This window comes from Schistocerca nitens, chromosome 4, assembly GCF_023898315.1.
Source record: "Schistocerca nitens isolate TAMUIC-IGC-003100 chromosome 4, iqSchNite1.1, whole genome shotgun sequence".
Taxonomy (NCBI): Eukaryota; Metazoa; Arthropoda; class Insecta; order Orthoptera; family Acrididae; genus Schistocerca; species Schistocerca nitens.
In genome coordinates, this window is record NC_064617.1 from 738294615 (window position 1) to 738315291 (window position 20677).

Below are 20677 nucleotides of genomic sequence, written 5' to 3' on the forward strand. Positions count from 1 at the left end.
CTGGAAAACGGGACATCGCTCCGGGAAGAGGCCGACGACCGATTGCACCACAGGTGGTTGATGAAATCGCTGTTGCTATGGCAGACAACGCTGCTCGCAATTCCCGATCGTCGGGCAGTGTGCGTGCTGTGTCACGACAGTTGAACATCCCGAGACCCACTGTACGGAAGGTGCCTCGAACCATTCTCAAATGGTATCCGTACAAGACCCATATCGTACAGCAGCTTCTACCACAGGACGCACAACGACGTGCTGACTTCGCTCTCCACTTTTTCGCAAGGACTGATGTGGGTGAGGGTTGGTCCGGGACCATTTTTCTGTGGCGGGTGAGGTGAACACACAGAACTGCCGATTGTGGGAGGGGATCTTTAGCTTCAGTCACTGTGCATGAAGCTCCTCTGTATCGTGAAAGTGTCACCGTAAGGTGTGGTTTCACGACTACGTTCATCAATGGCCCTTTCTTTTTTGAAGAAGTTGGCGCTCAAGGACCAAAGACGTGCAGTGTGACTGGCCAGCGTTACTGCGACTTGCTTCACCAGCATGTCATACCTGCATGTAGTCAACAGTTTTCATGCAAGATGGACCCCACCCCACATCGCTCGCGAAGTTCACCTGCTTCTCCGAAACACATTTAAAAACGAACGAATTGTCAGCTAGTCGTTTCCAAATGCTTGGCTGGTACGATCACCTGATCTCACTCCCTGTGATTTCTGGTTGTGGGGTTACCTGAAGGACAGCGTTTACCAGAGGATCATTCACACATCTGCTGATCTGAAGCGCAGCATATCAAGTGAGGTAGCCAGTATACCTACGGACATGCTTCGTTCTCAGAATGAAATTTTCACTCTGCAGCGGAGTGTGCGCTGTTATGAAACTTCCTGGCAGATTAAAACTGTGTGGTACAGCACTTGCCCGCGAAAGACAAAGGTCCCGAGTTCGAGTCTCGGTCTGGCACACAGTTTTAATCTGCCAGGAACTTTCATAACAGCACACACTTCGCTGCAGAGTGAAAATTTCATTCCGGAAACATCCCCCAGGCTGTGGCAAAGCCGTGTCTCCACAATATCCTTTCTTTCAGGAGTGCCAGTTCTGCAAGGTTCGCATGAGAGCTTTTGTGAAGTTTGGAAGGTAGGAGACGAGGTACTGGCGAAATTAAAGTTGCGAGGGCGGCTCGTGAGTCGTGCTTGGGTAGCTCACTTTGTAGAGCACTTGCCCGCGAATGGCAGAGGGCCGGCCGCGGTGGTCTAGCGGTTCTGGCGCTGCAGTCCGGAACCGCGGGACTGCTACGGTCGCAGGTTCGAATCCTGCCTCGGGCATGGGTGTGTGTGATGTCCTTAGGTTAGTTAGGTTTAAGTAGTTCTAAGTTCTAGGGGACTTATGACCTCAGATGTTGAGTCCCATAGTGCTCAGAGCCATTTGAATGGCAGAGGTTCCGAGTTCGAGTCTCGGTCCGGCACACACTTTTAATCTGCGAGGAAGTTTCATGCTTCGTTCTGTTCTGCAGAATGCAATACTGGGCTTTCAGACTCTTCTGGACACTGATGGGCGCCGTACGGAGCCCCTTTTGTAGCAGTAATGATGTACCGCAACAGCACATTAAAAGCGTTTCAGTTGAATTGATTCTGCATTATTTCTCTTTACCATGTCTTTGAAATTAATACTACCAATTTTGGTCCTCGTACGATAATTAGTTTCCGTTGTTATAACGTGTTAAATAGGGACAGTTTAATTATAACCAGACGTTAATACAGATTGATGTCCAACCCCTTTTATACAGAGCTTCATCCATCATTCTATGCATTTGTAACGAATTTGAATTAATTTATAGCATTTAAATTCGTCTCCTGTTATACTTGTCTTAATACAAAAATCCAATGATAACACTTTGTTTCAGTCGCAGTCTTTCAGATAGTAAGACAGCAAGATGCTTTGAAAATGTGTCCAGAAAACAGAACAACAAACACGTGGCATGTTCTGTTGCGATGGCACTGGTCACACCATCTCACCTCCCCCCCCCCTCCCCCTCCCATGGTAGGTTTTGTATCCCGCCTGGAAGGCGGCGCGTGGGTCTGCTCCTGTGATCTGCAAAATAGGCCGAATGAAGGAATCGAGTAGGAGCAGCAAATTTAAAGATGTTTGCTATATAAAAAAACAAGTTAATAAATGGTTACGTAACTTTGCGATGATGAGCACGTAGGTGCGAAGCCGTATTCCCGTCGTAAGTAGTACAAAGTCTCAGTAGCAAGCCAACACACTCTGAAGTTGAAACGATGTTTCCAGGCCGTCCGCTCTTGATGAAATGGTCAGCTAGAGGGCGCTGTGGTTCGTCTGCTCTCGTAGGGCCAGCCTATGAGCGTGCACCTACGCTGTGGTATCGGAACTATCGACGCCACAGTAGGGAAAAGTGGCCACTCCGTAGGCCTTCTGAAAAAAGTGTATGGTTCCTACATATCGATTTCTTTCTCACTTTAAATATTTTGTTTGGTATCTTATAACATACAGATTCAAAATATGTAAGAGTCAATCTTGAATCATTAGTCATAGTTTGGCGAAAACATTTCCTTTAGAGTCGTCACCTTCCCCTGTATTCCCTTCCATGCAGAAACCATTTAATGAGAATGGTGGTCCTTATTTTTCAACTAAGAAACAATACACAACGTAAAACATGGTCAACATTTCTGTAAGTATATTTACTTTCACATCTTATGTATTTTTCAGATGTTATCCTCTCTAGCATATTGACTTTAGTGGTTTCTGTGGACTTTTCACTTGTGTTTTGAGGCATTAATATTCCTATTACTCAGTTCCTTACGTAATTGTTTTGCCTTATAGTTACGTAGACGAAAACATATTTGTGATGAGCAATGAATTGCCTCAACCCTGCGATAAAATTCAGCATCATGAATGTTGTGTAACTACTCAAGATTTTGAAATCAGAACTAAATTATAACATTTGGGAATGGTTAAGCGAGAATTTCTATCTATCAGCAGACAACCTTCTAATAAGTAGATCGTCGACCGTTGTGGCCGAGCGGTTCTAGGCGATTCAGTCCGGAACCGCACTGCTGATACGCTCGCAGGTTCGAATCCTGCCTCGGGCATCGATGTGTGTGATGTCCTTAGGTTAGTTAGGTTTAAGTAGTTCTAAGTCTAGGGGACTGATGACCTCAGATGTTAAGTCCCATAGTGCTCAGAGCCAGAATGTAGCCAGTAACAGTAGTGGAGAGAAAAGAGAGAGGGAGAGAATGAAAATCGAGCTAAAGTAATGGAGAGAGGAGAAAAGGGGTGGCGTGGCTGAGAAACGAAATCAGAAAGAAATGTAACTGGGAAAATAGCTGAGAAAATGGCTTGCTGTATGATTTAATGACCATCTACGGTAATTTTTTAGTTAAATTACGACATTATCAAAATAAAATCGTTCTGCATTTCTTAAATACAACAGGATATTGAATAGTGCGAACAGTGGAGAGCAGCTTGTTCCAGAGACGGTTTGCAGGAATGGCGTGAAAGAGAAGATGTTCGAAAGCGGTTTGTAGGAATGGGGTGAAAGAGAAGATGTTTAAAAATGTTTTATGAATATGACTCTGTATGCTCCATAATCTTTCTTATGCTATTCTCCTGATCTACAGCAGACATACGATGGTGACAGCCGAATAGTGGAGTCATTCGCGAACTAGTCAATGCGAATTCAGTGAGAAAGAAAATGAGAGGAACTTACTAGATACATGATACAGACAACAACAAAAGTGATACATGTCGCAGAACTTTTGAAATTTTTCTTACCGCAAGTGTGTTTTCGTCTGCCTCATTCGTTTAAATAGTATACAAATGAGACAAAAATACAAGTTTTCCATCCTTCTTGTGGGGCAGTGCTCTTACTTACTCAACATTTTACTGATATTATTTATTCCTCTTATGGTATACATTATCTTAAAACTTGATGAATGTAATGTCTGTAATCCCAAAACTGTGAATAATATAAAAATTTTACCTATTATTCGACTAAAGGTAAAATGAACCCACTGACGTTGGTGAAACTTTACCGTTCATGTACAGTAGTTAAAGATGGATTTCGTTTGCTTTAAGGGAGAACCCTATTTGAAAAATTATATAATTCAAAGAGAACACTACTCGAGTTCAGTTCGTCATATACATAGATGACGTAGCCAAGGCGTGGAAACAAAATACCACTTACAGCATAAATATCAGCCGGGAGTGATATTTGAATGCTGTAAAATTCCCAGATGATGATATCATAATTCAACAAAATGGTGAAAATCTTCAAAGAATCATTTAACACGTTAATTTATTGGCTTCTAAATATAACATGAACATCTCCATTAATAAAATGGTTCAAGTGGCTCTGAGCACTATGGGACTTAACATCTGAGGTCATCAGTCCCCTAGAACATAGAGTTACTTCAACCTAACTAACCTAAGGACATCACAAACATCGATGCCCGAGGCAGAATTCAAAACAGCGACCGTAGCCGTCGCGCGGTTCCGGACTGAAGCGCCTAGAACCGCTAGACCACAGCGGCCGGCCCATTAATAAAACAAAGGTTGTGGCATTAGGGGAAAATCGGCTGTAAAATCTTAAATTATTATAAATAATGTAATAGTGGAACAGGTAATCCACTTCCAATATCTCATTTACGACGCAGGACGAAATTTCGACAGTTAAATTGAATATAAGTTCTTAAAATTAACTCAATCTGTGGAACAATTAAAAATATGCAATAAAAAAGGCCTTGAAATAGACACAGATTTTTGCGAAGTGATGGTAATACGTACCACACTCTGCGGATCTGAAACCTGGGGTTCTACGCAAAATGATATGAGGAGGATCCGGGCTGTGGAAATGTGATTTCTGAGTAAAGGGTGTACGAGAGAGGGTTGCTTCAGAAAGGAAGACATCAGATGTGAATTATGATGCAGTGCGCAAGAACATAGATACAAAGAGAAACAGATGGCTCGCGTACGTGTAGATAGAATCCGTGCAGACAGACTTACAAAACAAAGTATTTTATACTCTGAGCATCCGCAGCTGTTCAAAGGCATGATGTTAAGAATTCCACTGACAGCTCGTAAAATTAGTTATTGTTGCACAACCGCTTTAGCGGCCTAAGGCCGTCTCATCAGCTGCAAATACACTCCTGGAAATGGAAAAAAGAACACATTGACACCGGTGTGTCAGACCCACCATACTTGCTCCGGACACTGCGAGAGGGCTGTACAAGCAATGATCACACGCACGGCACAGCGGACACACCAGGACCCGCGGTGTTGGCCGTCGAATGGCGCTAGCTGCGCAGCATTTGTGCACCGCCGCCGTCAGTGTCAGCCAGTTTGCCGTGGCATACGGAGCTCCATCGCAGTCTTTAACACTGGTAGCATGCCGCGACAGCGTGGACGTGAACCGTATGTGCAGTTGACGGACTTTGAGCGAGGGCGTATAGTGGGCATGCGGGAGGCCGGGTGGACGTACCGCCGAATTGCTCAACACGTGGGGCGTGAGGTCTCCACAGTACATCGATGTTGTCGCCAGTGGTCGGCGGAAGGTGCACGTGCCCGTCGACCTGGGACCGGACCGCAGCGACGCACGGATGCACGCCAAGAACGTAGGATCCTACGCAGTGCCGTAGGGGACCGCACCGCCACTTCCCAGCAAATTAGGGACACTGTTGCTCCTGGGGTATCGGCGAGGAGCATTCGCAACCGTCTCCATGAAGCTGGGCTACGGTCCCGCACACCGTTAGGCCGTCTTCCGCTCACGCCCCAACATCGTGCAGCCCGCCTACAGTGGTGTCGCGACAGGCGTGAATGGAGGGACGAATGGAGACGTGTCGTCTTCAGCGATGAGAGTCGCTTCTGCCTTGGTGCCAATGATGGTCGTATGCGTGTTTGGCGCCGTGCAGGTGAGCGCCACAATCAGGACTGCATACGACCGAGGCACACAGGGCCAACACCCGGCATCATGGTGTGGGGAGCGATCTCCTACACTGGCCGTACACCACTGGTGATCGTCGAGGGGACACTGAATAGTGCACGGTACATCCAAACCGTCATCGAACCCATCGTTCTACCATTCCTAGACCGGCAAGGGAACTTGCTGTTCCAACAGGACAGTGCACGTCCGCATGTATCCCGTGCCACCCAACGTGCTCTAGAAGGTGTAAGTCAACTACCCTGGCCAGCAAGATCTCCGGATCTGTCCCCCATTGAGCATGTTTGGGACTGGATGAAGCGTCATCTCACGCGGTCTGCACGTCCAGCACGAACGCTGGTCCAACTGAGGCGACAGGTGGAAATGGCATGGCAAGCCGTTCCACAGGACTACATCCAGCATCTCTACGATCGTCTCCATGGGAGAATAGCAGCCTGCATTGCTGCGAAAGGTGGATATACACTGTACTAGTGCCGACATTGTGCATGCTCTGTTGCCTGTGTCTATGTGCCTGTGGTTCTGTCAGTGTGATCATGTGATGTATCTGACCCCAGGAATGTGTCAATAAAGTTTCCCCTTCCTGGGACAATGAATTCACGGTGTTCTTATTTCAATTTCCAGGAGTGTATATCAAAGGTCGTAGGTGAACTCATCGCTCCTTATCAAGATATGTTCTATTGTCTACTGTACATTGGCGAACGAAGGATGGCAGCCGGCCGCTGTGGCCGAGCGCTTCTAGGACCTTCAGTCCGGAACCACGCTGCTGCTACGTCGCAGGTTCGTATCCTACCTCGGGCATGGATGTGTATGATGTCCCTAGGTTAATTAGGTTTACGTAGTTCTAAGTGTAGGTGACTGATGACCTCAGATGTTAAGTTCCATAGTGCTTAGAGCCATTTGAACCACTTGAAGGGTGGCAAAGTCGTGATCCTATAGTTTGTACGAAACTGATGGATCAAGTCTCTGTCACCCTTCGTTCGCCAATGTAATGTAGACAATACTGACTGAATAATGTACCTAATGGCCACGAAACCGGTTGTACATCAATAAAATAACAATTTTACCAGCTGTCGTCGGAATTCTTTTAAACGTCATTCCAAAACAAATCCTTTGGTACAGTCCTGGAGGGACAAGACAGAGGGGAAGACCACGGAGTGATGGCTGGTCTTTATTGTGGAACAGGTGAAATCGTCTAATCCATGAAAGGAGAAGAAGAAGAAGAAAGCAAACAAAAAAATTGAGTTTCAACCACAAGAGGAAACATGTATGAGTGAAAAAGAGAAACACGTGTTTTCCCAAGTTTGATGGTTCAAATGGCTCTGAGCACTATGGGACTTAACTGCTGTGGTCATCAGCCCCTAGAACTTAGAACTACTTAAACCTAACTAACCAAGGACATCACACTCACACACATCCATGCCCGAGGCAGGATTGGAACCTGCGACCGTAGCGGTCGCGCGGTTCCAAACTGAAGGGCCTACAACCGCTCGGCCACACTGGCCGGCTCTCAAGGTTGAATCCGTTACGAAATCGCTACAGGTGCTACAGTGTTACTGAGACGCTGTGGGTACAGCAAAACGCCATATTGCCGTAGTAAGGATTATCTTTATAACTTTTGTTGCGATTGCCCTTTAGTAGAGTGTGCCGATAAGCAGTAAAGGGATGGCACGCGGAGTGTGGGTCAGCGTGTGGAGACAGCGACGCAGCACGGCGGCTCGCACCGGCAGAGGCGAGGCCCTTGACCTGCCGGATGGCGGCTGGCGGCGGCCACGTGGCCGCATTACCATACGGCATAACAGCTTCCTGCCCGTCTGCCTGCCGGCCTGCCCGCGGCTGCCGCGGTGCGCGCGACAACTTGTCAGTTGGCGGCCTGTCGTCGGGGAGTCCTCTACATCTGCAAATCTACTGACGTACTGCACAGTCCACTTGCCGGTGCATCGAGGAGAGTACTCCGTATCGGAATTATTGGTTTTTCTGTCACGTTTTAACCGTGTTAGGAATGGGAGAACCGGTCGGTTAAAACCGATATCGGCGTTCGAGTTCTATATTTTTCGGTATTTATGAGGTCTTGGTTATAACGGATGTTTTTTCGTCATTTCATCCGTTTTCCGTCTTTCCCTTGGTTGCTAATTCGTGGAGGTATGTACCGTCTGCGCAAATAATTAAAAGGCCGGCAGGAGTGGCCGTGCGGTTCTGGGCGCTACAGTCTGGAACCGAGCGGCCGCTACGGTCGCAGGTTCGAATCCTGCCTCAGGCATGGATGTGTGTGATGTCCTTAGGTTAGTTAGGTTTAATGAGTTCTAAGTTCTAGGCGACTGATGACCTCAGAAGTTAAGTGGCGTAGTGCTCAGAGCCATTTGAACCAATAATTAAAGGCACTTTGTTTATTGCCATATACGCGTTTCGCTTCTCTTATTTGGTAAGCATCGTCAGTGGCCTGAAGTACATGTTTTCTTTAATAAATACAATTGACGTATTATGTGGTAGGGATTAGCGGTTTGGGGCGCTGCAGTCATGGACTGTGCGGCTGGTCCCGGCGGAGGTTCGAGTTCTCCCTCGGGCGTGGGTGTGTGTGTGTTTGTCCTTAGGATGATTTAGGTTAAGTAGTGTGTAAGCTTAGGGACTGATGACCGGCCGGCCGTAGTGGCCGAGCGGTTATAGGCGCTACAGTCTGGAACCGCGCGACTGCTACGGTCGCAGGTTCGAATCCTGCCTCGGGCATGGATGTGTGTGAGTGTGATGTCCTTAGGTTGGTTAGGTTTAAGTAGTTCTAAGTTCTAGGGGACTGATGACCACAGCAGTTAAGTCCCATAGTGCTCATAGCCATTTGAACCATTTTTTGACTGATGACCTTAGCAGTTAAGTCCCATTATATATATATATATATATATATATATATATATATATATATATATATATAATACCTTGCCATATTACATTTTCTCGTGTTTTCTCTTGCTCTTCAGGTTAGAATAAACTTTTGTAGCAAAAATTTCGTAATGTGAACTTATCGTTCGGTCTTACTTACGATTTCCAGCGTTGTTAACTCACGTGTGTGGTCCTGCAGATGTATTCATTGTTCCGTACTCCAAATGTCCGATTTCTGGCGTTCTTTCTCCCACATTTGTCACATCGCATATATCACTTGCACATCCATCAACATATGTGTGTTTCCGGGGTGTAGTGTTGCAACTGTTGTGTGTTTATCTGTCCTTTGTTTGTGTTATGTTGTGGTTTGACATTTTTCATTTGTTGTGTGTGTGTGTGTGTGTGTGTGTGTGTGTGTGTGTGTGTGTGTGTGTGTGTGTGTGTATGTGTGTAATTGTGTAATTCTTTCTTGAGCGGGCGATTTTTTTAAATAACACCGAACGATAAGTTCACATTACGAAATTTGTGCCACAAGAGTTGATTCTAACATAAAAAACAAGTGAAAAACACAACAAAATGTAATATAGCAGCATATTATGTCTACCACATAATACGTTTATTGTATGTATAAAGCCGGCCGCGGTGGTCTCGCGGTTCTAGGCGCGCAGTCCGGAACCACGCGACTGCTACGGTCGCAGGTTCGAATCCTGCCTCGGGCATGGATGTGTGTGATGTCCTTAGGTTAGTTAGGTTTAAGTAGTTCTAAGTTCTAGGGGACTGATGACCTAAGATGTTAAGTCCCATAGTGCTCAGAGCCATTTGGACCATTTTGTATGTATAAAAGGAAACATGTACTACAGCCCACTGATGATGCTTCCCAAATAAAAGAAGCTAAATGCGTTTGGCAATAAGCAAACTGCGTTCAGTTAGTTGCGTAGACAGTACATACCTCCACGAAAGATGTTTCTCTTATTTTTTATTAATAACTGGGTAAAAAAAACGGAAACTTCAGTTAGCCATAGCTGCAGTGCTAAAATTTATGGCTTTTAAATAAACCATTTTCAAAGAATAAGTATTTTTTCCTAAAGTTTGAAATATTGCATTAATATAGAAAATGAGGAAAGCGATCAGTGCTATTTTAACAAGCAACAAACACGTGGTATAAGAATCGGTACAGCACTGCTGAGACACTAATGAACTCGTTTCCATGTGGTGTGGCATAGTGGATGGTACTCGTGTACATGCAGGGTGCGAGACTTGCCCCATCTGGTCTATATGATGCAATACTTATGGCTGACAATCCACCATATTATCGAGCCACAGCTGTTCAAGATTGGTTTGAAGAATATTCTGGACAATTTGAGCGAATGATTCGGCCTACCCAGAGATCCCGAAATGAATTCCATCGAACATTTATGGGACTTAACCGAGAGGTTAGTTCGTGCACAATATCCAGCACCAGCAACACTTTCGCAATTATGGACGGCTGCAGAGGTGGGATGGGTCAGTATTTCTGCAGGGAATTTCCGGGGCAAAATCCATGTCGCGTTGGGCTGCTTCACTACACCGGGCAAAAGGAGATCCGACACAAATAGGAGGTATCCCATTACTATTGTCTCCTCAACGTATTTCGACATTCTCGGTGACCAATTGCTGACCCTACCTCTACATCTTCAAGAAAAAGTGAAGTCGTGTAGCTTGAATGGCTGGGAGACGGCGAAGGGCAGCTTCAGCCGCCGAATTGTAATGGTTCTTCCTGTTCTTGATGCCTGGAACCATACTTCCTTCTCGAAGTGTGAGAGTTGTGCATGAAAATGTGTCTGTGAAGTGTAGGGGACCGTAACGGATGCGTGTAGTGTAATGTTATGTTCGTGTTTCAAACATGTTTGCTATAATTTGACCCAACGGAAAAACCATGCGTTTTCTTAAAAAAAATGCAATAAAACCCAACTATACTTAATTATCAAAATGTAATTAACATAAAAAATATTACATAGTTTAACTTAGACAGATTAAGAAAAGCCATCATATTTATTGTAGGCAACTATTTACTGTCACTAGAATTTATTTACTAATATTGTGTTTTACCTTTTCTTGTAATATAAAAAAAAAACCACAGCTAAATAACATTTACACATCCGCAAAAATGTTTAACTTGAAGTTGAATCGTAATAACCGTGAAGGTCAGTTTATACTTTTTGGAAACAGGCAGAGATTTATACATTTAGACTAATTTCTGGGGTATTTTCTCTCCTAAATTATTTCCTAATTTTGACCAAACTAACTCGCAGATGGAGAAGATATTCTCAATAAATGCAGTGTTGACAGGGAAAGAAAAGAGGCACTAATAAAGTAGTATTAAGAATGTTTTGAATAAATTAATCATAGGAATTTAAATGGAACTATTTAATCCTTAATACGAAAAAAAACAATAAAACTTATAAAAACACAGTTTTACACACTGAGTTGTTTTTTTTTAAATACCCAATTTTTCCTCAACCCTGGTTTGAGATGATGAGAGAAGGGAGAAGGCGAATCAAGGGAGGAGGTGAAACCGGTGCCAGCAAGTAGCCTACTCCTGTCGAAGAGCACCAACGGGGCCGCCGAGCCGAACGTTCCCACCCGCAGATGGATCACCTTCCACAGTGTCGCATACCCTCATTACATGAGCCACTGCAGAGATGTTTGGATCTAAATCCAGGACATTGGCAGGACTGGCGATCAGGGAATTTACAAATCCACAATTAGCGTCCTCTCTGGCGTACAGGGAGAGGGAAATCAGTCAACAGCACGTGGCGTAACCAGATGGTTTCCCGCCCAAGTACTGGCCACGTCCGACTGTGCTCAACTTCTGTGGTCTGTTGGGAACCAGTGTACCCACCTTGGCACGGCCGTTGACCTGTGTTCATGATGGGTATGCTGTCGACACTTTCAAAACCAACGATGTTCACTGCGCTGCAAGGCTATGTTCCTCTTTGACGAACACGCGGAGCCCTACTGAACCTCGACCGGCCCGCTGAACCACCCGGTTTCAGTACCATAGAAAATGTCTGGGTCATCTGGAAGGACGGGTGAAGTGTAGTAATCAGAATCTTTCAATTTGGTAGCTCTGCGGGATCTAATCGTCAATGAAGCGTTATAGGCGATGTTACACATTATCAAAGTGATGTTTACTGGACGTGAGCAATTGACGTGCGGTGTATTGGCTTCTGAAGAAAGTGACTGCATCCCACCTAGAGGTACGCGTCGCACTGCCGGCACAAAGCCAACGAGAGGACCGCGGCTGAGCACCTAACTGGTAGCACACACACACACACACACACACACACAATGTCCTGAAGCCGAGTGGGTAGCCGCTCAACAAGGTAATGGCTGCCATTCCCTCAGTGGGACGTGGTGGGCTGCTTCCACTGTGACGCACTCGCTACTCGTCATCAGCTCAGATGCATTATGTACTGTCGTTACCCGAAGTATCTCTTCTCAAATGCTTTTGCCAGCAAGCTAGAACGTCTCTTCTCCGTATTGTCCAACGAGTACTATATGGACAGATGAGTAGATATAATATGTACAAGAACTGTAAGTAGGCTGTTTAGGTTTTTATGTTGGTAACGCCACGTAGCGCTCTATATGAAAATCACTGACTGTGCTGTGTGAAGTCTGTGGCTGATTGGCATTGTTGGAATAGTCGCTATTGTACTGTTGGGCAGTTGGATGTGAACAGCGCGTAGTGCTGCGCAGTTGGAGGTGAGCCGCCAGCAGCGGTGTATGTGGGGAGTGAGATGGCGGAGTTTTGAGAGCGGATGATCTGGACGTGTGTCCATCACACAGAGTAAATTTGTAAGACTGGATGTCATGAACTGATATAGATATTATGACTTTTGAACACTATTAAGATAAATACATTGTTTGTTCTCTATAAAAATCTTTCATTTGCTAAGTATGCCTATCAGTAATAGTGCCTTCAGTAGTTAGAATCTTTTATTTAGCTGGCAGTATTGGCGCTCGCTGTATTGCAATAGTTCGAGAAACGAAGATTTTTGTGAGGTAAGTGATTCATTAAAGGTATAGGTTATTGTTAGTCAGGGCCATTCTTTTGTAGGGATTATTGAAAGTCAGATTGCGTTGCGCTAAAAATAATGTGTGTCAGTTTAGTGTGGATCAGAATAAGTAAAGAGATAAATGTCTGAGTACGTTCAGTTCTGCTCAGCTGTTTGAAAATCAAATAACGTAAGAGGTTTATCAGCACAGTAATTCATAAATTTTTCTAAGGGGATGTTTCAGAACCAACGAGGAATAATAAGACTGCAAGAGCAATAACGAAGTGCTCTGATTGGAAGGGGTATAAGAGAGGACTGTAGTTTATCACCCCTACTATTCAGTTACGGAAAGAGTGCGACAAGCAGGGGGAAAGAAATACAGTACGAGAAGAATAGGTAGCTTTGAGAGATGAAACAGTGAAGGCAGCAGAGGATCAAGTAGGTAAAAAGATGAGGGCCAACAGAAATCTTGGGTAACAGAAGAGATATTCAATTTCATTGATAACAAGAGAAAAATATAAAAATGCAGTAAATGAAACAGGCGAAAAGGAATACAAGCGTCTCAAAAACGAAATCGACAGGAATTGCAAATGCCTAAGCAGGGATGGCTAGAGGACAAATGTAAGGATGTAGAAGCAAATATCTCTAGGGGTAAGCTAGATATTACGTACACGAAAATAAAAGAGACCTTTGGAGAAAGGAGAACCGCCTTTATGAATATCAAGAGCACAGGTGGAAACCAGTACTAAGCAAAGAAGGGAAACCAGAAAGATGGAAAAGTATTAAGAGAGTCTGTATAAGGGAGATGTCCTTGAAGGCAACATTATGGAAATACGAGAGGACATAGATGAAGCTGAAATGGGAGGTATGATACTGACTGCAGAATTTGACAGAGCTCTGAAAGACCTAAGTCGAAACAAGTCCCCAGGAGTAGACAACATTCCATTAGAACCACTGAAAGCCTTGGGGGAGCCAGGCACGACAAAACTCTTCCATCCGGTGAGCAAGATGGATGAGAAATACCCTCAGTTGAGCGAAATGGTTCAATTCGCTTTGAGCACTATGGGACTTAACAGCTGAGGTCATCAGTCACCTTGAACTTAGAACTACTTAAACCTAACTAACCTAAGAACATCACACACGTCCATGTCCGAGGCAGGATTCGACCCTGCGACCGTAGCGGTCTCGCGGTTCCAGACTGAAGCGCCTAGAACCGCACAGCCACACCGGCCGACTGAGCGAAATACTCTCAGACTTCAAGAAGAATATAATAATTCCAGTCCCAAAGAAAGTACCTGTTGACAGGTGCGAAAACTATCGAACTAAAGTTTAATAAGTTACAGGTGCAAAATACTAACAAGAGTTCTTTACAGACGAATGGAAAAACTGGTAAAGGCCGACCTCGGAGAAGATCAGGTTGGATTCCGTAGAAATATTGGAACACTCGAAGCAATACTGACCCTAGACTTATCTCATAAGGTAGGTTAAAGAAAGGCAAACCTACAGTTGTAGCATCTGTAGACTTAGAGAAAGCTTTTGACAATGCTGACTGAAATTCTCTCTATCAAATTCTGAAGGTAGCAGAGGCAAAATACAGGGAGCGAAAGGCTATTTACAATTTGTGCAGAAACCAAACGGCAGTTATAAGATTCGAGGGGCACGATAGGAAAGCAGTGGCGAGAAGGGAGTGAGGCAGGGCTGTAGCCCATCCCCGACGTTATTCAATCTGTATAGTGAGCAAGCAGTAAAGGAAACAAAAGAAAAATTTGGAGTAGGAGTTAAAATCCAGGGACATTGTAATTCTGGAGTGGATAGGGTCTTGAAAGGAGTGCATGAGATGAATATTACCAAAAGCAAAATGAGGATGAATGAATGAGCGTATGGCATTGGTGGCCGGGAGACCCCTCGGGGGGCGGTTCGGCCGCCGCTCTACAAGTTCTTTAATGCCACTGCGGCGACTAGCGAGTGAATGAGGATGAAATGGTGATGAAAGACACACAACACCCAGTCATCTCGAGGCACAGAAAATCCCTGACCCCGCCAGGAATCGAACCCGGGACCCCGTGCGCGGGAAGCGAGAACGCTACCGCAAGACCACGAGCCGCGGATAATGCAATGTGATGCTGAGGAAATTAGATTACGAAATGAGACACTTAAATTAGTAGACGAGTTTTGCTATTTGGGGACCAAAATAACTGATCATAGTCGAAATAGAGAGGATATAAAATGTAGGTTGGCTATGGCAAGGAAAGCATTTCTGAAGAAATTTGTTAACATCTACTATAGATTTAAGCGTCAGAAAGTCTTTTCTGAATGTGTTTGTATGGAGTGTATGGACGTGAAACAGGGACGATAAATAGTTTAGACAAGAAGAGAATAGAAGCTTTCGAAATGTGGTGCTATAGAAGAATGTTGAGTATTAGATTGGAAGATCACGTAACAAATGAGGAGGTATTGTGCAGAATCGGGGAGAAGAGGAATTTGTGGCACAACTTGACTAGAAGAAGGTATCGGTTGGTAGGACACATTCTGAGGCATCAGGGTATCACCAATTTAGTGTGTAGGGTAAAAATTGTAGACGAAGACGAAAAGGTGAACAAACTAAGCAGATTCATGATAGGGTACCATGGAGAGCTGGATTAAAACAGTCTCTTGACTAAAGACCACAACAAACGACAACAGCATCGAGTGTTTAGTCTATACGTTGAAGAAATGCTGTCAGAAATAAAAGTAAGTTTCAGTAATAGGATTAACATTTCAGGTTGAAGGGATTACAACGATAAGATGTAAAAGCAGTTTCCGGAGTACCTCGAGGAAGTGTGATATGACCGTTACTGTTTGCAACGTATATAAATCATCTCGCAGATAGCGCCGGAAGCTCTTTAAAACAATTCTCAGATGAGGTGGTTGTCTCTAAGAAACAGTATCGATTTGTAGTACGGCGTGCCATAAGTATTGCATCATATAGACCAGATGGGGCAAGTCTCGCACCCTGCATGTACACGAGTACCATCCACTATGCCACACCACATGGAAACGAGTTCATTAGTGTCTCAGCAGTGCTGTACCGATTCTTATACCACGTGTTTGTTGCTTGTTAAAATAGCACTAATCGCTTTCCTCATTTTCTATATTAATGCAATATTTCAAACTTTAGGAAAAAATACTTATTCTTTGAAAATGGTTTATTTAAAAGCCATAAATTTTAGCACTGCAGCTAGGCTAACTGAAGTTTCCGTTTTTTTTACCCAGTTATTAATAAAAAATAAGAGAAACATCTTTCGTGGAGGTATGTACAGTCTACGCAACTAACTGAACGCAGTTTGCTTATTGCCCGCATTTAGCTTCTTTTATTTGGGAAGCATCATCAGTGGGCTGTAGTGGCTCTGAGCACTATGGGACTTAACATCTATGGTCATCAGTCCCCTAGAACTTAGAACTACTTAAACCTAACTAACCTAAGGACATCACACAACACCGAGTCATCACGAGGCAGAGAATGGGCTGTAGTACATGTTTGCTTTTATACATACAAAATGGTTCAAATGGCTCTGAGCACTATGGGACTTAACATCTTAGGTCATCAGTCCTCTAGAACTTAGAACTACTTAAACCTAACCAACCTAAGGACATCACACACATCCATGCCCGAGGCAGGATTCGAACCTGCGACCGTAGCAGTCGCGTGGTTCCGGACTGCGCGCCTAGAACCGCGAGACCACCGCGGCCGGCTTTATACATACAATAAACGTATTATGTCGTAGACATAATATGCTGCTATATTACATAAACGGTGAAGGCTCTGGCAATTGACCCTAACGTAAATCCACGTAACATACTGCGCTTACATACACTATGTGATTAAAAGTATCCAGACACCCCCCAAAACATACGTTTTTCATATTAAGTGCGTTGTGCTGCCAGCTACTGCCGTACTCCTTATCAGCGACCTTAGTAGTCATTAGACACAGATATTATACTGTCCGGTCACATTAATGGGGGCACCTGTCAATAGCCTGAATAACCACCAAGGAGCACGGACGGCTGCGGACGTACAGCATAAGACTCGGTGAGGATCTGGACGGTATCGATAGGCATGTGGAGCCATGCCGACCCCAGTGCCGTGGCCAACAGCCGCAGGTTTCTTAGTTGAGGATTCATGGAGTGAACAGCCCGATCGAGGTGGTCCCACAGATTCTTGATTGGGTTCAAATCCAGGTAGACTGTGATTTCATCCTTTTTGTTAACGTAATTGCGTAGGCTTCTGCGGCCAGAGACAGCTAACTCACAAAGTTTTCTCTGAGTATTGCACCGCGTCAGAAAATTTTTATGTCATCCTGGTGCTCTTCGAACCCCCTACGTACACTGCGAGCTGTGTAAACGTTTCATTGTCCTGCTGGTAGATGCCATAGTGTCGAGGAAAAACGAGCTGCATGCAGCGGTGGTCATTGTCCCCAAGGATAGATGCATACTTGTGTCGATCCATTATGTCTCCAAAAACGACGAGATCACCCAGGGATTGCCACGAAAATATTTCCCAGACCATAACGCGTGAAAGGCATTTGCTTTCAGAGCCGTACATGCCAACTGTCATCTGTTCAATGGAGAATAAAACATGATTCATTTGAGAAGATCACCTGTCGCCACTAAGTAGTCGTCCATTTGTAATATGGGCGTGCATGTTCGAGCCTTCGTCGCTGATGACCAGCAGTCAGGGTACATGAACCAGCGCCTGTTGCTGAGTAACAATCGCACCAACGTTCGCCGAGCGGTAGATTTAGGAGACACAGCTAGTGGCCCCTTGGTTAGTTCAAATGGTTCAAATGGCTCTGAGCACTATGGGACTCAACTGCTGAGGTTATTAGTCCCCTAGAACTTAGAACTAGTTAAACCTAACTAACCTAAGGACATCACAAACATCCAAGCCCGAGGCAGGATTCGAACCTGCGACCGTAGCGGTCTTGCGGTTCCAGACTGCAGCGCCTTTAACCGCACGGCCACTTCGGCCGGCCCTTGGTTAGTCTGCTGAGCTGTCGTTGAGGAGACTTTGCTGGTAGCCCCTTGGTACACACTTCACAGGCGTCATTCACCCCTGTCTTCTATACATGAAATGTACTTGCAGTTGGGAGTATGGACAACAACCAGCTGTAGAATGGAATGACGACAGTGAAAATTTGTGCCATACCGAGACTAGAAGCCGGATTTCCCGCTTTACGCGAGCGGTCACCTTACCATTAGGCTATCTGAACACGACTCGCGGTCAGACCTAAACTTTCATATGTCGTCAACAATGTGTCCACAACCTATGTAATATTTCTGGCTTATTCAGCCATTATATTAGGCTCCAGGAAGCTATTCCCAGGGCAGTGGAGATGCAAGAAGCATAGAGATGACGCAATGTGGGATGAGGTACCGGTGACAGATGTTAGATTCGGTACCATTCCCCTGAGAAAGACCACCTGCATGATGCTGCTGCTCTGTGATTGGCTGCTGTGTTCGACGGTAGGGCGCCAAAACGTTAAACTTTAGTTGCTATTATTAATTAAACCTGTCATCCAGATTACTTCATTTTTTGAATAAACATCTCTCAACAGCCAGCTATCAATCAGTCATTTCAAAATTATTAAAATCAAAGTATTACTAAAACAAAAGACTGACGATATTACTGCCGATGCACTTCGGTGGCGTTCGGGTCACGCCTTGCTGGCTTGGCGCGCGAAGTGTCTCGGGCAGTCCGGCTCTCCAGTTCTGACCGTTCCAGTAGACAGACATGTTGGCTGTTATAGCAGTAATTGTTTCATGCAATTTTATTCACTACAGTTCCGACCGTCGCAAGGTACAGACATGTTGTCTGTAATAGTAGTAGTTGATTCATGTAATTTTATTCTCCAGTTCTGACGGTTCCAGTAGACAGACATGTTGTCTGTGGCAGGATGTATTTCATGTTATTTTAGCCAGATATAATGACTGTGGAAAGATATGTTCAATACGTTTGTGATCAAGAATAGTTTCTCGTGTCTACATAAATAAAAACGCGAGTGGCATCCCAAATGAGTTAGAGTTTATTTGTAGCAGCAGTTCCTTGCGAAGTTAATTTCAGCCTCAAGAAAAAGAATCCACGACCTGCGTGCTGTTTTCTGCGCTGGGGACATCATCATCATGAAGACAGCAGGTTAGTGAAGTGTACAAGAAATTACGTATTCCACACAGGGCAGTGGTAACAACTAGGTACCTCACGCGTACTGCATGCACAGTACAAATGTGCTCAGTGACACGTCATCTGCAGTAATGCAGAGGATGTAAAGAAGGGTGAAAGTATTAACGCTACCTCACTTTTATTCTTTTTTCTTGCCGTACCTACACTCTATATCCCTTAAGTATATCCCGTATAGGGGAGACATTTTACTTGAAATTCGCTTGATCAATGTCGGCGGATAAATACGATTTCGCAGTGCCTGTGTTATTCTAAATTACGATACAGTGTTCCTTTCGACATGTCGTACCTATCATCTATGGCCGGTGATGCATCACAGCTGCCTCGCCGTTGGTTTTGGATAGGCCGTTTTGCCATGCACGTTTTCTTTGACCATGGCACCACGCGGACACTTTACAAACTTAGCCGTTTCGGAAATGTTTGCACCCTTGACCTGAAAGCTAATGGTTGTGCCCTTTTGGACGTCAGATAAATCGTTCGTGGTGCCATCTGCCATCTGTGAGTGGTTACGTCACTTTGAAGTCGGAACTTAGGCATTGGTCACATAAACGTAAATGGATAGTGTAACTGAGAGTTGTTTTAAAGGTTAAGTTGATCATTGACGCCGATGCACTTGGCACAACATGATTATGCCATATTGGACACCGATACTGAGCTGCCCCCCCCCCCTCTCCCCTGTGGCACCTCTTGGTGTTCGGATAGTATTGTTTCTAGCCCCGACCATGCGGTTTGTGTTATGTCAGGCTACGATGACGTCACGCAAGGTGAAGTGTGCAGCTCGAACAGAGAACTCTTGGCATCCGCGGTGTTTCCTAACGCTTCGGCGCCGGCAGCACGATTTTCGTAACTCGAACGACCCCAGATAGGCCGGCCGGCCCCAGATAGCGGGGTTATCCGGGGGCGCCCGCGGTCAGTATTTAAGTCTCCGACATGCCGCCTTTTTATCGGCGACGCCCAGCAACCCGAGCAACGCCCAGTAGGATCGCGTGGAGTTGCGTAATCGTACTCACTCGCACGCGGCTCGCTGACCTAGTGGGACGCACGTGACAAGGTTTGATTCGACACGAGAATCAGGGACGATCACATCGCAGCATTTATAGTGCGAGGTACCATCAGGTTACCATTCCCCTTTGCAGAGGAAGTATCCTCACGTCGTTTGCGCACCTCTTCACTTGTAGGACAAGTTGGGGCATAATCTGCTAACTAAGTAGAAAGCTAGATAACAATGACAATTTTCATTGTTGGGACTTAAATTTTATTTCAGTGAAAGATAAACAAGGCATGTACAACATACATGAGCCATTAGGACCTATTTTTGATGGTTTAAATTATACTTAATATAACTCAGCAGTCTACCATACTTTTGGGTAAAATGTTATATTTTCCGTCTGATGCATGGACACATCGATATTCATGCGAGTCATCTTCAGTCCACCCTGTAAAATCTTCATGGGCCCACTCCACACACTTTAAATACTTTACCGAACCATTTGCTTTTCTTCTTGACGAGTAGGTCTCTTTGTAAAGAAGACAAGGCGTTTGGTTCTCATCTTCAGAAGAGCTCTTTGGCTCACACGTCTGCAGACTCTTCTGACTCTTTCTCTGTTGTAG